This window comes from Benincasa hispida, unplaced genomic scaffold (genome assembly GCF_027475165.1).
Source record: "Benincasa hispida cultivar pf3 unplaced genomic scaffold, pf3_genome.v1.1 HicScf314, whole genome shotgun sequence".
NCBI classification, from domain to species: Eukaryota; Viridiplantae; Streptophyta; class Magnoliopsida; order Cucurbitales; family Cucurbitaceae; genus Benincasa; species Benincasa hispida.
Genome location: NW_028326398.1, coordinates 27,501 through 39,538, shown reverse-complemented (window position 1 = coordinate 39,538; position 12,038 = coordinate 27,501). Strand labels below are relative to the sequence as shown.

Here is a 12,038-nt window from a genome sequence, read left to right as displayed (position 1 = left end):
ATAAGGGTGAATGATAACATGTTTGCTAGGTTATTACGTGTTATATAAAAGTTATATATAGTAATGACTAGACATTTCATGAAGCATGATACATAGGTTACTTTATAAATGTTATAAACACCTTGTTGTGTGCAACAACTTTAATTGTTTCTTTTTTAAAGTTAAAGAGAAATAAAAACTATAAGAAATAAGAAAGACATGCATGCTCACTTATGTTTAATTATCAGTGAAATTATCCTGATCATCGAGGATCTCATGTTCACTCTCAAGGAGGCTTGTCCTCCGATTCCAACTCCTAATGCCGCTCGAAATGTTTGGGAGGTATACGAGTGGTGGACAAAAGCAAATGAGAAGGCCCGAGCCTACATCTTGGCAAGTATTTCTGAAGTCTTGGCCAAGAAACATGACCTATGGTCTCAGCGCGTGAGATCATGGAGTCCCTGCGAGGGATGTTTGGACAACCATCTAAATAGCTTATGCATGAGGCTCTTAAATACATATTCAACTCCAAAATGGAAGAAGGCACCTCTATTCGTGAACATGTGTTAAACATGATGGTCCACTTTAATGTGGCGGAGTTGAATGGGTCTACCATCGATGAGGGCAACCAGGTTAGCATAATCCTACATTCTTCGCCGGAGAGCTTCTTGCACTTTGTTAGCAATGTGATTCTTAACAAAGTGAAATATAACCTTACAACTCTCCTCAACGAGTTGCAGACATACCAATCTTTACTGAAAAGTAAGGAGAGGTAGAAGGGTGAGGCAAATGTTGTTTCATCCTCTAAGACGTTCCATAGAGGTTCGACCTCAGGAACGAAGTCTACACTTCCACTTGTAACTCTGCAAAGGAGAAGAAAAAGAAGGGTGGTAAGGGAAAAGGGAAGGCACCTGCTAAACCACTGTCTGTCATGCCAAGAAGGCGTCCACAGGTTGCTAAGGGTAAGTGTTTCCACTGCAACCAAGTGGACACTGCAAGAGGAACTATCCTTGGTATCTGAAAGAGAATAAAGTAGCCAAGGCTAAGGCCAAGGCCGATAAAGGTAAATATGATTTACTTGTGCTTGAAACTTGTTTACTGGAGAATGATGATTCTTCCTGGATAATTAATTCGAACGCCACTAACCATGTTTGTTCTTCTTTTCAAGGGATTAGATCTTGACGACAGCTGGAGGCTGGTGAGATGATGATGCGAGTAGACATCAGGCACGTCATCTCAGTTGTGGTAGTGGAAGGACTCCAATTAGCTTTACAGAATAAGTTTCTTGTTTTACATGATGTATATATTGTTCCTGAAATAAAGAGGAGCCTTATTTCGGTAAAGTATTTATTGCAATGTAAATATACTATCTCGTTTAATGTGGATAAAGTGTTTATTCATAAAAATGGTGTTTTTACTTGCACAGGAAATCAAGAATCGAATTTATATGTGCTAAGGTTATTAGCCATTAATTCCCTCCATAATACTGAATTGTTCAGAACTGTCGTAACTCAATCAAAACGTCCACGAATTTCTCCAAAAGAAAATGCCCAACTTTGGCATCTACATATAGGGCACATCAATCTCAATAGGATTGAGAGATTGGTGAAGAATGGACTTCTAAGTGAGTTAGAAGAAAATTCTTTACCAGTGTGCGAATCTTGCCTTGAGGGTAAGATGACTAAACGGCCTTTTATGGAAAAGGTTATGGAGCTAAGGAGCCTCTTGCGTTAGTACATTCTGACCTTTGTGGTCCTATGAATGTGCGAGCCCGAGGTGGCTATGAGTATTTTGTCAATTTCACTGATGATTGCTCAAGGTACGAGTATGTTTATCTTATGCAATAGAAGTCTGAATCTTTTGAAAAGTTCAAAGAGTTCAAGGCTGAAGTTGAAAACGCATTAGATAGATGGATTAAAACATTTCGATCGGATAAAGGTGGAGAGTTTTTGGACTCGGTATTCCAGGACTATTTGATAGAAAATGAAATTGTTTCCCAACTCTCAGCGCTGGGTACACCTCATTAGAATGGTGTAACGAAGAGGAGAAATAGGACCTCGTTAGACATAGTTCGCTCGATGATGAGTTATGCTTCCTTACTGAACTCGTTTTGGGGTTTTGCAGTGGAGACTGCGGTATACATACTCAACTTTGTTCCCTTCAAGAGTGTTGCAAAAACACCCCTAGAGTTGTGGAACTGGTGTAAAGCTAGTTTACGTCAATGGTTTTGCAGTGGAGACTGCGGTATACATACTCAAATTGAACCTCGTTCAATGCTTTTCAAGCCACATTAGCCTCTACCTCCGAAGACAAGGCTGAACTGGAGGAGACGGTAATCGAGCCAACTGCAGAAATTGAGAATCCCGGGATGGGGGCATTGAAATTCTTATCTACGCTCCAGAAGAAAATGGGAAAGGCGACGGAGCCACTAGAGAAAAGACTCATGTATGTGGACGCTTGGGTCAACCAAAGATCGGCCAAGAACACTATGGTTGACTCTGGGGCAACCCATAACTTCATGGCTGAAACGGAAGCTCGCCGCCTGAACTTGACTTGGGAAAGAGATGCAAGGAAGATGAAAGCTGTGAATTCTGCAGCCCTACCAATTACGGGGATAGCGAAGAGAACTCCGGTGAAGTTAGGAGACTGGAAGGGCTTCGTTGACTTCGTGATTGTCAAGATGGATGATTTCGACGTGGTATTGGGGATGAAATTCCTACTTGAACATAAAGTCATACCAATGCCCCTCGCCAAATGTCTAGTCATTACCGGATCTACACCCACCGTAGTCCAAGCCGGTATCAAGCAGCCAAATGGGGTGAGAATGATCTCAGCCCTCCAGTTGAAGAGAGGCCTGGCCCATGAAGAACCCACTTCATGGCCATCCCGATAGAATCAGTTGAGTCCACTGAATAGGAGATCCCCCAAGACGTTCTATTTGTCTTGGAAGAGTATCGGGATGTCATGCCGAAAAGCTTGCCCAAGTCCTTACCCCCACGAAGGGGGATTGACCATGAGATTGAGTTGTTACCAGGGGCAAAGCCGCCTGCCAAGAATGCATATCGGATGGCCCCGCCAGAATTGGCCGAACTCCGGAAGCAGTTAGACGAGTTGTTAGATGCAGGATTTATCAGACCGGCGAAGGCCCCTTACGGAGCCCCATTACTGTTCCAGAAGAAGAAGGATGGGAGCCTCTAGTTGTGCATCGACTATCGGGCCTTGAATAAGCTCACAGTCCGCAACAAATATCCCCTCCCTATCATTACTGACTTATTTGATCAGCTTCACGGTGCTAAGTATTTCTCGAAGCTGAACCTACGGTCTGGATATTATCAGGTCCGAATTGCTGAAGGAGACAAACGTAAGACGACTTGTGTCACGAGATATGGAGCCTTCAAATTCCTCGTGATGCCCTTTGGCCTCACTAATGCTCCACCAACTTTCTGTACCTTAATGAACCAAGTGTTTCACGAATACCTCGACAAATTCATCGTAGTGTATATTGATGACATGTGGTCTATAGTGCCTCGCTAGAGGACCATCGACATCACCTTCAACTAGTCTTCGAAAAGCTGAGGAAAAATCAGTTGTATGTAAAGAGAGAGAAGTGCTTCTTTGCCAAAGAGCGCATAAATTTCCTTGGCCACGTGATTGAGTATGGTCGGATTGATATGGAAGAGGGCAAGGTGGCCGTGATTAGAGACTGGAGGGTACCATCATCCGTGACCGAACTACGATGCTTCCTCGGACTAACCAAATACTATAAGCAGTTCGTAGAAGGATTCTCGAGAAGAACAGGGCCATTAACCGAACTGTTGAAGAAGGATAGCCAATTGAGCTGGACTCCTGAATGTCAAGCCGCCTTTGAGGGCTTGAAGAAAGTGATGATTGAGGGGCTGGTCCTCGGAATTGCCGATGTGACCAAGCCATTTGAAGTAAAGACTGATGCTTCTGACTTCGCGTTGGGTGGTGTCCTCCTCCAAGATGGACACCCCATCGCGTATGAGAGTAGGAAACTAAATGATGCCGAACGGAGGTATGCTGCCTCCGAGAAAGAGATGTTAGCAGTAGTTCATTGCTTGAAGGTCTGGAGACAGTATCTCTTAGGGGCCAAGTTCGTGGTCAAGACCGACAACAACTCCATTTGTCACTTCTTCAACCAACCGAAGTTGTCGTCAAAACAGGCACGGTGGCAGGAGTGTCTAGCAGAGTTCGACTTCCAATTCGAACATAGTTCGACTTCCAATTCGAACATAGACCGGGGAAAAGTAACCAAGCGGCCGATGCTCTTGGCTGAAAGAGCGAACATGCGGCCCTGTGCATGTTCGCCCGCCTACAAGCAAGTACGTTGAGTGCAACAGTACGAGAAACTGTCAAAACTCACTTGACAAACGACACAGCGGTGCAGGCCATCCTACAGTTGGCCAAAGAGGGGAAGACACGTCAGTTCTAGGTGGAAGACAATCTACTATACACCAAGGGAAATCACCTCTACATCCCCAGATCCGGGGAGTTACGAAGGTCGCTGATGAAGGAGTGTCACGACACACCGTGGGCAGGACATAATGGTTGGCAAAGGACTTATGCCCTTCTGAAACAAGGCTACTATTGGCCAAGCCTTCGAGACGATGTCATGCAATTTACCAAGACTTGCCTTGTCTTCCAACAAGATAAGGTCGAAAGGGCGAAATTAGCGGGTCTGCTGGAACCCCTACCTGTGCCTCTAGACCATGGGAGAGCGTATCTCTCGACTTCGTCACCCATTTGCCCAAGGTGGGAGAGTTCAAATCGATCTTTGTTACCATCGACCGGTTCTCAAAATATGCCACTTTCGTCCCAACGCCGAAAATGTGTACAGTCGTGATGACTGCCCAGCTGTTCTTCAAACACATCGTGAAATTATGGGGCGTCCCCGCGAGCATTGTTAGCGATCGAGACGAAAGATTCACTGGGACATTCTGGATAGAATTGTTCAAAATATTAGGGTCAACACTGAATATCTCCTCTAGCTATCATCCCCAAACTGATGACCAGACGGAATGCTTCAACAGTATGCTCGAGGAATAACTGCATCACTTTATCGACGCTAGGCAGAAGAACTGGGTCCAGTTGTTAGATGTGGCTCAGTTCAGCTTCAATAGCCAGCAGAGTTCCACGATCGAAAAAACGCCCTTCGAAGTGGTGTGCGGCAGACAGCCACTCATGCCACACTTGGTGGACCACCCTTATGCAAGTAAAAGTCCTCAGGCAAATAACTTCACTAAAGAGTGGAGCAAAACTTCTGAGATAGCTCATGCCTACCTAGAGAGAGCATCAAGAAGGATGAAGAAGTGGGCTGATAAGAAGCAGAGGGCCCTCGAGTTTCAAGCCGGGGACAAGGTCCTGATCAAGCTATGACCAGAACAGTTTCGTTTCCGAGGCCAGAAAAACCAACGGCTAGTAAGGAAATATGAAGGTCCAGTGGAGGTAATTGAGAAGGTCGGGAGAACCTCATATAAGGTTCAGTTACCCTCATGGATGAAGATTCATCCTGTCATCCATGTGAGTATCCTGAAGCCCTATCATCCCGATCCCGAGGATGAACAATGAAACATGCTAAGGCGCCCACCGGTCACGATGAAGAGTTGGGCGGTGTCCTCCTCCAAGATGGACACCCCATCGCGTATGAGAGTAGGAAACTAAATGATGCCAAACGGAGGTATGTCGCCTCCGAGAAAGAGATGTTAGCAGTAGTTCACTGCTTGAGGACCTGGACAAGCATGACCGTGACACTCGGCTCCCCTCCATGACTTAGTAGAGGATGTTCTCAAAGATGCCTTTATCAATGGGCTGGAACCTACTCTGAGGGAAAAGGTGATTAGTAGAAAGCTATGAAAGAAAGAAGCCCAAATGAAGGAGGGTTCAACTTCTTAAAGGAGTGGGAGATCGCAAGATGTCCAAGCTACAAAACACATCACCATACTAGTGAAAGGCAACTACGTTAAAAGAGATCCTCCAATGAAGCGCCTATCAGATAGCAAGTTTCGTGATCGGTTGGACAAGGGCCTACGCTTTAGATGTAACAAGACATATGCACCAGGCTATAGATGTCGAGTAAAGGAAAATCGTGAGCTTATGTTGTTCATTACCAATGAAGGTGACGAACTGATTGTGGAGGAAGAAAAAGAAGAAGAGCAAACAAAAATGAAAGCCATCGAGGTCGAGGAGAAAATAGAAATTGCTCTGAGGTCCACGTTTGGGCTATCAGCTCGAGGGAGGACGAAGCTAAAAGGGGAGCTGAAGGGAAAAGAAGTCCTCATTCTGATAGACTGTGGAGCAACCCACAACTTTATTCATCAGAAAATAGTAACAGAGTTACATCTTCTAGTCGATAAGAAAAGCTTCAATGTGGTGATCCGGAATGGTACGGAAATACAAGGGGAAGGAATATGCAAGGCCCTGAAGTTGGAGCTTCCCGAGCTGACCGTGAAGGCTGACTTTCTTGCCATTGATCTTTGGCAAATGGACCTAGTTTTAGGAATGTCGTGGTTATACACAACAGGGTTTATGGGAGTACATTGGCCTTCACTAATCACGTCCTTCTTGGCAGGTAAATCACAAGTCATACTACATGGCGATCCTTCACTTACCAAGACAGAAGTGTCATTCAAGGCCTTGGCTAAAACGTGGCAAGAAGAGGACCAGGGACTTTTTATTGAGTTTCAGAATTTTGAGTTTGAAGAAGAGACATGGGAAGAGGAGGAGGAGGGTGAGACCAAATAGAGTGAGGAGACGAACTCCCAATAATGATACAAGCCTTATTAGAACAAAATAAGGATGTGTTTGTATCTTCTTCAACCCTACCTCCAAGAAGAACAGTGGACCATCGTATATTGACTTGTGCAAATAAAAAACCCATCAACGTTAGGCCTTACAAGTATGGCCATAGCAAGAAGGAAGAGATTGAGAAGTTGGTTGAAGAGATGTTGCATGCAAGGATTATTCGGCCAAGCCATAGCCCATACTCGAGTCTAGTCTTGTTAGTAAAGAAAAAAGATGGAGGGTGGAGATTCTGTGTTGATTATCAGAAGCTAAACCAAGACACGGTGTCAAATAAATTCCCCATTCCAGTAATAGAAGAGCTCTTGGATGAACTACATGGAGCATCGATATATTCGAAGCTGGATCTAAGGTCAGGCTACCATTAGATTCGAATGTATGAGGGAGACATCAAGAAGATTGCGTTTGGAACTCACGAGGGACATTATGAGTTCTTGGTGATGCCCTTTGGGCTAACAAATGCCCTGGCTACCTTCCAATCTCTAATGAACTAGGTATTTCAGCCATTCCTTCGTTGATTCGTTTTAGTATTCTTTGACGATATTTTGGTATATAACCCCGAAATCTCAATGCATGAAACCCATTTAGGAGTGGTTTCTAACATCCTTCGAGATAACAAGTTGCATACGATCCATGATTCTATATTGGGAGGCCATTTCGGGTTTCTAAGGACGTATAAAAGGATGAGTGGGGAATTTTTCTGACAGGGAATGAAGACGGATGGAAAAAAATATGTTGAAGGATGAAAAATTTGTCAAAGGAACAAGATCGAGTCCTTGTCCCCAGCTGGATTATTACAGCCACTCCTCATCCTATGCTTGATTATGGAAGAATGGTGTATGGACTTTGTGAAAGGCTTACCGAAGGTAGGTGGATACGACTCCATCATGATAGTGGTGGACCGATTAAGTAAGTATGCCTATTTCATCACCCTCAAACATCCTTTTACAGCAAAAAGAATAGCATAAGTGTTCATTCAAGAGGCGGTCCGACACCATGGAATTCCAATCTCGATTCTAACAGATTGGGATAAAATCTTCTTAAGTAATTTTTAGAATGAGATATTTGTATCCATGGGCACATAGCTGAAGAGAAGCACGACCTTTCATCCCTAGCAAAGAAGAGAAGTGAAAAATTGTCACCTAGGTTCTATGGACCTAACCAAATCATCGAAAGAGTTGGAGAAGTGGCTTATAAATTGGCTTTACCTCCCAAAGTTGCAATTCACAATGTATCCCACATATCTCAACTTAAAAAGATGTTGGGTCAAGGCCATCAGATTCAATGGCATCCTCTAGTTTTAACAGAAGATTTTGAGCTACAAACCATGTCGGAGACAGTCTTAGGGGTGAGATGGAATGGGGAGCCAGTAACCAACGAATGGCTCGTGAAGTGTAAGGGTCTATCTGAGAATGAAGCTGCATGGAAAGAAATCCACCTAATGAATCAACAATTTTCCCATTTCCACCTTGAGGACAAGGTGCATTTCGAGAGAGGCAGTATTGTTAAACCTCAAATTATTTACACATATAAATAAAGGGGCAAGAAAGGAAATTATTAGCAAGCTAATGTGTCAGAAGGAGAGGAGAACGGTTAGGGACCATAAACCATTATAATAAGGACAGCAGAGGGGAAAGTGGAAAATCAGGGAATATTTTGGGTAAAGGCTGAATGTGGCTTTTGCAGGAGAGGATCACCAGCTCTCTCAAATGTGCTGGTTTATTTTTCCTATTTTCTCAAATGTGCTGGTTTATTTTTCCTATTTTGGTTAATCATCTTGTCTTCTTTAGGGATGAATGTCTGCTAGTTTTGGGAATGTTATTTTGTCATTTCGATGTACTGCTGAATGATCTTTTCAGTTGTATTTATAAATAAATACATATCAGCCATATTGCTCTGTTTCATCTTTTTTTTCTTCGTGTTTCTTTATTGGGTTATTTGACATAGGGAAAAAGAACCTAATAGAACACTTAGAGCAAGTGTTGGTTGCATTGCAGGAATGCATTGGTGAGGTGTGTTGTCCGCATAGCAAAAACCTAAACCTCAAGTAAATTTTTAAGTGCTCGACCTATAGCAGCTATAGCCAGTTATGCATTTCATTGAAAGTCTTCTAGGAAGGAGACCATTGCTAGTAGCTAAATGTATGTTGTTGTGTCCACATGATTTACACTATTGTTAGAAGCATATCAACCTTTAAGGAGTAGCCCTAAACTTGTGAGTGACTAAGTATTCACTACTATAGAAATTGGATTACTTGACGTATTTCCAATGTCAAATAAAGGGTATACTTGTCTCTAATAAAAACATCGAGTATTCAATCATCAAGCATAATGCGATAACTTGATACAAAAAAAACCTCAAGAGAAATATTTCTTAACACAATTTCCGTGTCAAGAAATATAATACACTTTACACTGATGATATGTCAAGTACATTAATTCTCGATACTTATTATGTATCGTATGTGTTTACTCTTGACATTTTTTATTTGTCACATATATTTTTATCTTGTATTACATGTGTTCCAATAAGACAATTTCAAATTAAACATTCGAATTTCCTGCATTACATGTGTTCCAATAAGACAATTTCATCAACTAAAATAAACAGATGCACATATTTCAGGTGTACATATCAGCCCAATATATCCAACATAACAATTCACAATACTAAAATAAACAATTCCATTCTTCTATTACCTTCCATGTATATGAACGATTCCAAAATTTACAAGACCAATCGTACAATAGTATATACTCTATCAACCCACCCCAATACATGATAATTCCAAAATTGTAAAACCAATCTATGTGCTATGTATTCCAAAATTAACAAGACTAGAATTCTATCCTCCACACATTTCTTTGAAGTATATAACCTATAATGGTTGAACAAAACATTTACATAAAAAAAGTTTGGGTAATCCCATGTAGCCACATACACAAAATTTATAGGAAGTCCATAAGATATAGCGACCTAAATATTCAACCCATTCCACGCGTACTTCATCCAATTCAGGTTGCAAGTACGAGCTCCTCGTATCAATCTATAAAACATAAAAAGTCAAATATATATTTATTTACTATTTACACTATATATAATACTACAATATATATAAGTAATTTAAAGACATACAACATCTGTGATAATATTCTTCTCTTTAGTCACGATTTCTCGCATATATCTCATAACATAACACCCACGTTCAACCATTTCTACTTGTAAAGGACACTACAATACAAAGTCAATAATTAATATATATCATACAAATACACTAAATAAACATCATTCTACACATAATTCAACTTTCAATAAACACCAAAATTAACTAATTCACTCTAGCAACACAACGAAGAAAGCGACATTGTTTAATGACATTGTTTAATAAGTAACCTATCAACAAAAGTACATTACTTATTATATACATGGAGCTTTGAAGTATATTGTGTCATCCTCTTTTCTCCAATTTTAATTCGAGCTTTTCTGATCGTTGGGAGGCTCTAAATGCCTTTCCTCACAAGAATTTAGAACTACTCACCATTTGGCTTGACAAAAAGAAGGTTGAACATGACTCTCTTTTCCAGATGACACGCTTCAAAGTGATTGGATCATTAATTATACATCTGAACTGAAACTGCCTCTTCAAATCTTGATGTTCACTTGCCAGAGTCGATTGTTCAGCCCATCCCTCATTGGAACCTGTCTTCTCTTGCTGGGTTTCTTAAAGCTGCAAAGCTTCTATTCCAAGATGTTTGTTGCACTCCTCCAATCGCTGAAGTTCTAGCAATTTTAGAAGGTGTCAAAGTTGCGATTAAGGCTTGATTCAATCGCGTTTAACTGAAATTCAACTGTACTTGCCTGAGAAAGTGAAAACTATGCCACCCAAATACGCAACTTTGGTTAAAAAAAAAAAAACAAAAAACAAAAAACTTTATCAGAATCCTTACAAAATATAGTCAACATACCACCATGCACACATTAAACGATCTACTCATCACAAAATCAAAAGTTAAGGAGATACAACTCTATACGTTCAAGCAGACTCCAAAATAACTTATCCAAACTATGAGCAAAACAGTGCAGACAAAAATCTCTTAGATTTGTAAATACAGAAAGTAACATTGTTCCTAACACTGACCCTCTTTAAGTTCAATACGTGGTCAAAATCAACTAATCACACAATCCTCTCAAAATATAATCTAAAATCATTAAACCACCAACAACCATAAAGTTAAAAATATTCAAATATTAATTTATTCTCTATAACTTGTCATGCTGAAAAACACATTGCAAAATCAAATGACATGTCCAAACTTCAGGAAAAACCAAAACAAAACAACTCAAATCCTTTATAATAGTGATACTAAATGTGCCACATCCTACATAATATTTTAGATACTTGAGGAATTAAAGAATAAGAATGAATCGATACTGCTACAAGGTAAATATGCAAGTACGAAGAAAGGTTTATCATGGTTTATGAAAGTATGAAGGAAGGAGAGTTTACCATCCATCTCTACTGTTGCTGTGAGCTTTTGTAGTAAGGGGATAGTAGGGGGATTCACCGTAGTTGATATAAATATATACTAAATGGATGCTTAACAAACTGTTAACAAGAATAAATTTTGGATCACAAACAAACTAATTGTGGGGAGGGAAATTTAACCGGTTATGCTTCCTTTCATGCTTTTGAAATATAATGAAGAATTCCACAAATGATATAATAGAGTTTCATGAAACGGCGTTCATATTTTAAAGATAATAGAAAATTTTTTTTCATGAATAGAATGAAAGAAAGAAAATACACTTCCTTACCGTTCGGCAACATTTGAGTGGAATATCTTTTCCCAAAACCAATTAAAGGAGACTCACTCGATACAACTCATTTTGAGCATATGTCCACTTGATTTTATGCATTTTTCACGTTCTTTACATCTATGTTCATAAACTGACCATTTGATTAACGGATTTAGACGTTTAATTCTCCTTAGAATTACTTTAAAATATGTTGAAACTTTGAAAGGCCATAACTTCGAGCACAGTTGTCTGAATTGGATGATTTTTTTTTAATGATTCCATGTAACTTTTCGAAATACACCCTGTCCGAATTGGATGGTTTTTTTTTTTTTATTCCATGAATATGCTAAGGTCTCTCATCACTCAAACGAAAGTGAAAGAAATCTGAATAATGACTTCCAAAGATGACAGAATAAGAAATGTGCAAACAGGAAATGGAGTAA

General features: G+C 40.5%; 1 long non-coding RNA gene across 5 annotated transcripts in view; it reads right to left on the bottom strand.

The window, feature by feature from the left end:
* Positions 1-9,468: 9,468 nt before the first annotated feature.
* LOC150030319 (uncharacterized) overlaps positions 9,469-12,038 on the bottom strand; it is a 3,282-nt gene continuing 712 nt past the window's right edge. The window contains exons 3-5 of one of the 5 annotated variants that reach the window (XR_016527077.1): positions 11,306-11,404; positions 10,657-10,692; positions 10,036-10,578 (exon numbers count right to left, since the gene is read on the bottom strand). This is a non-coding gene — a long non-coding RNA (uncharacterized LOC150030319). Of the gene's footprint in view, positions 9,845-10,035; positions 10,579-10,656; positions 10,693-11,305; positions 11,405-12,038 lie in introns of those variants that run through there. The other 4 variants (XR_016527076.1, XR_016527074.1, XR_016527075.1 and 1 more) reach the window with 4 other exon arrangements.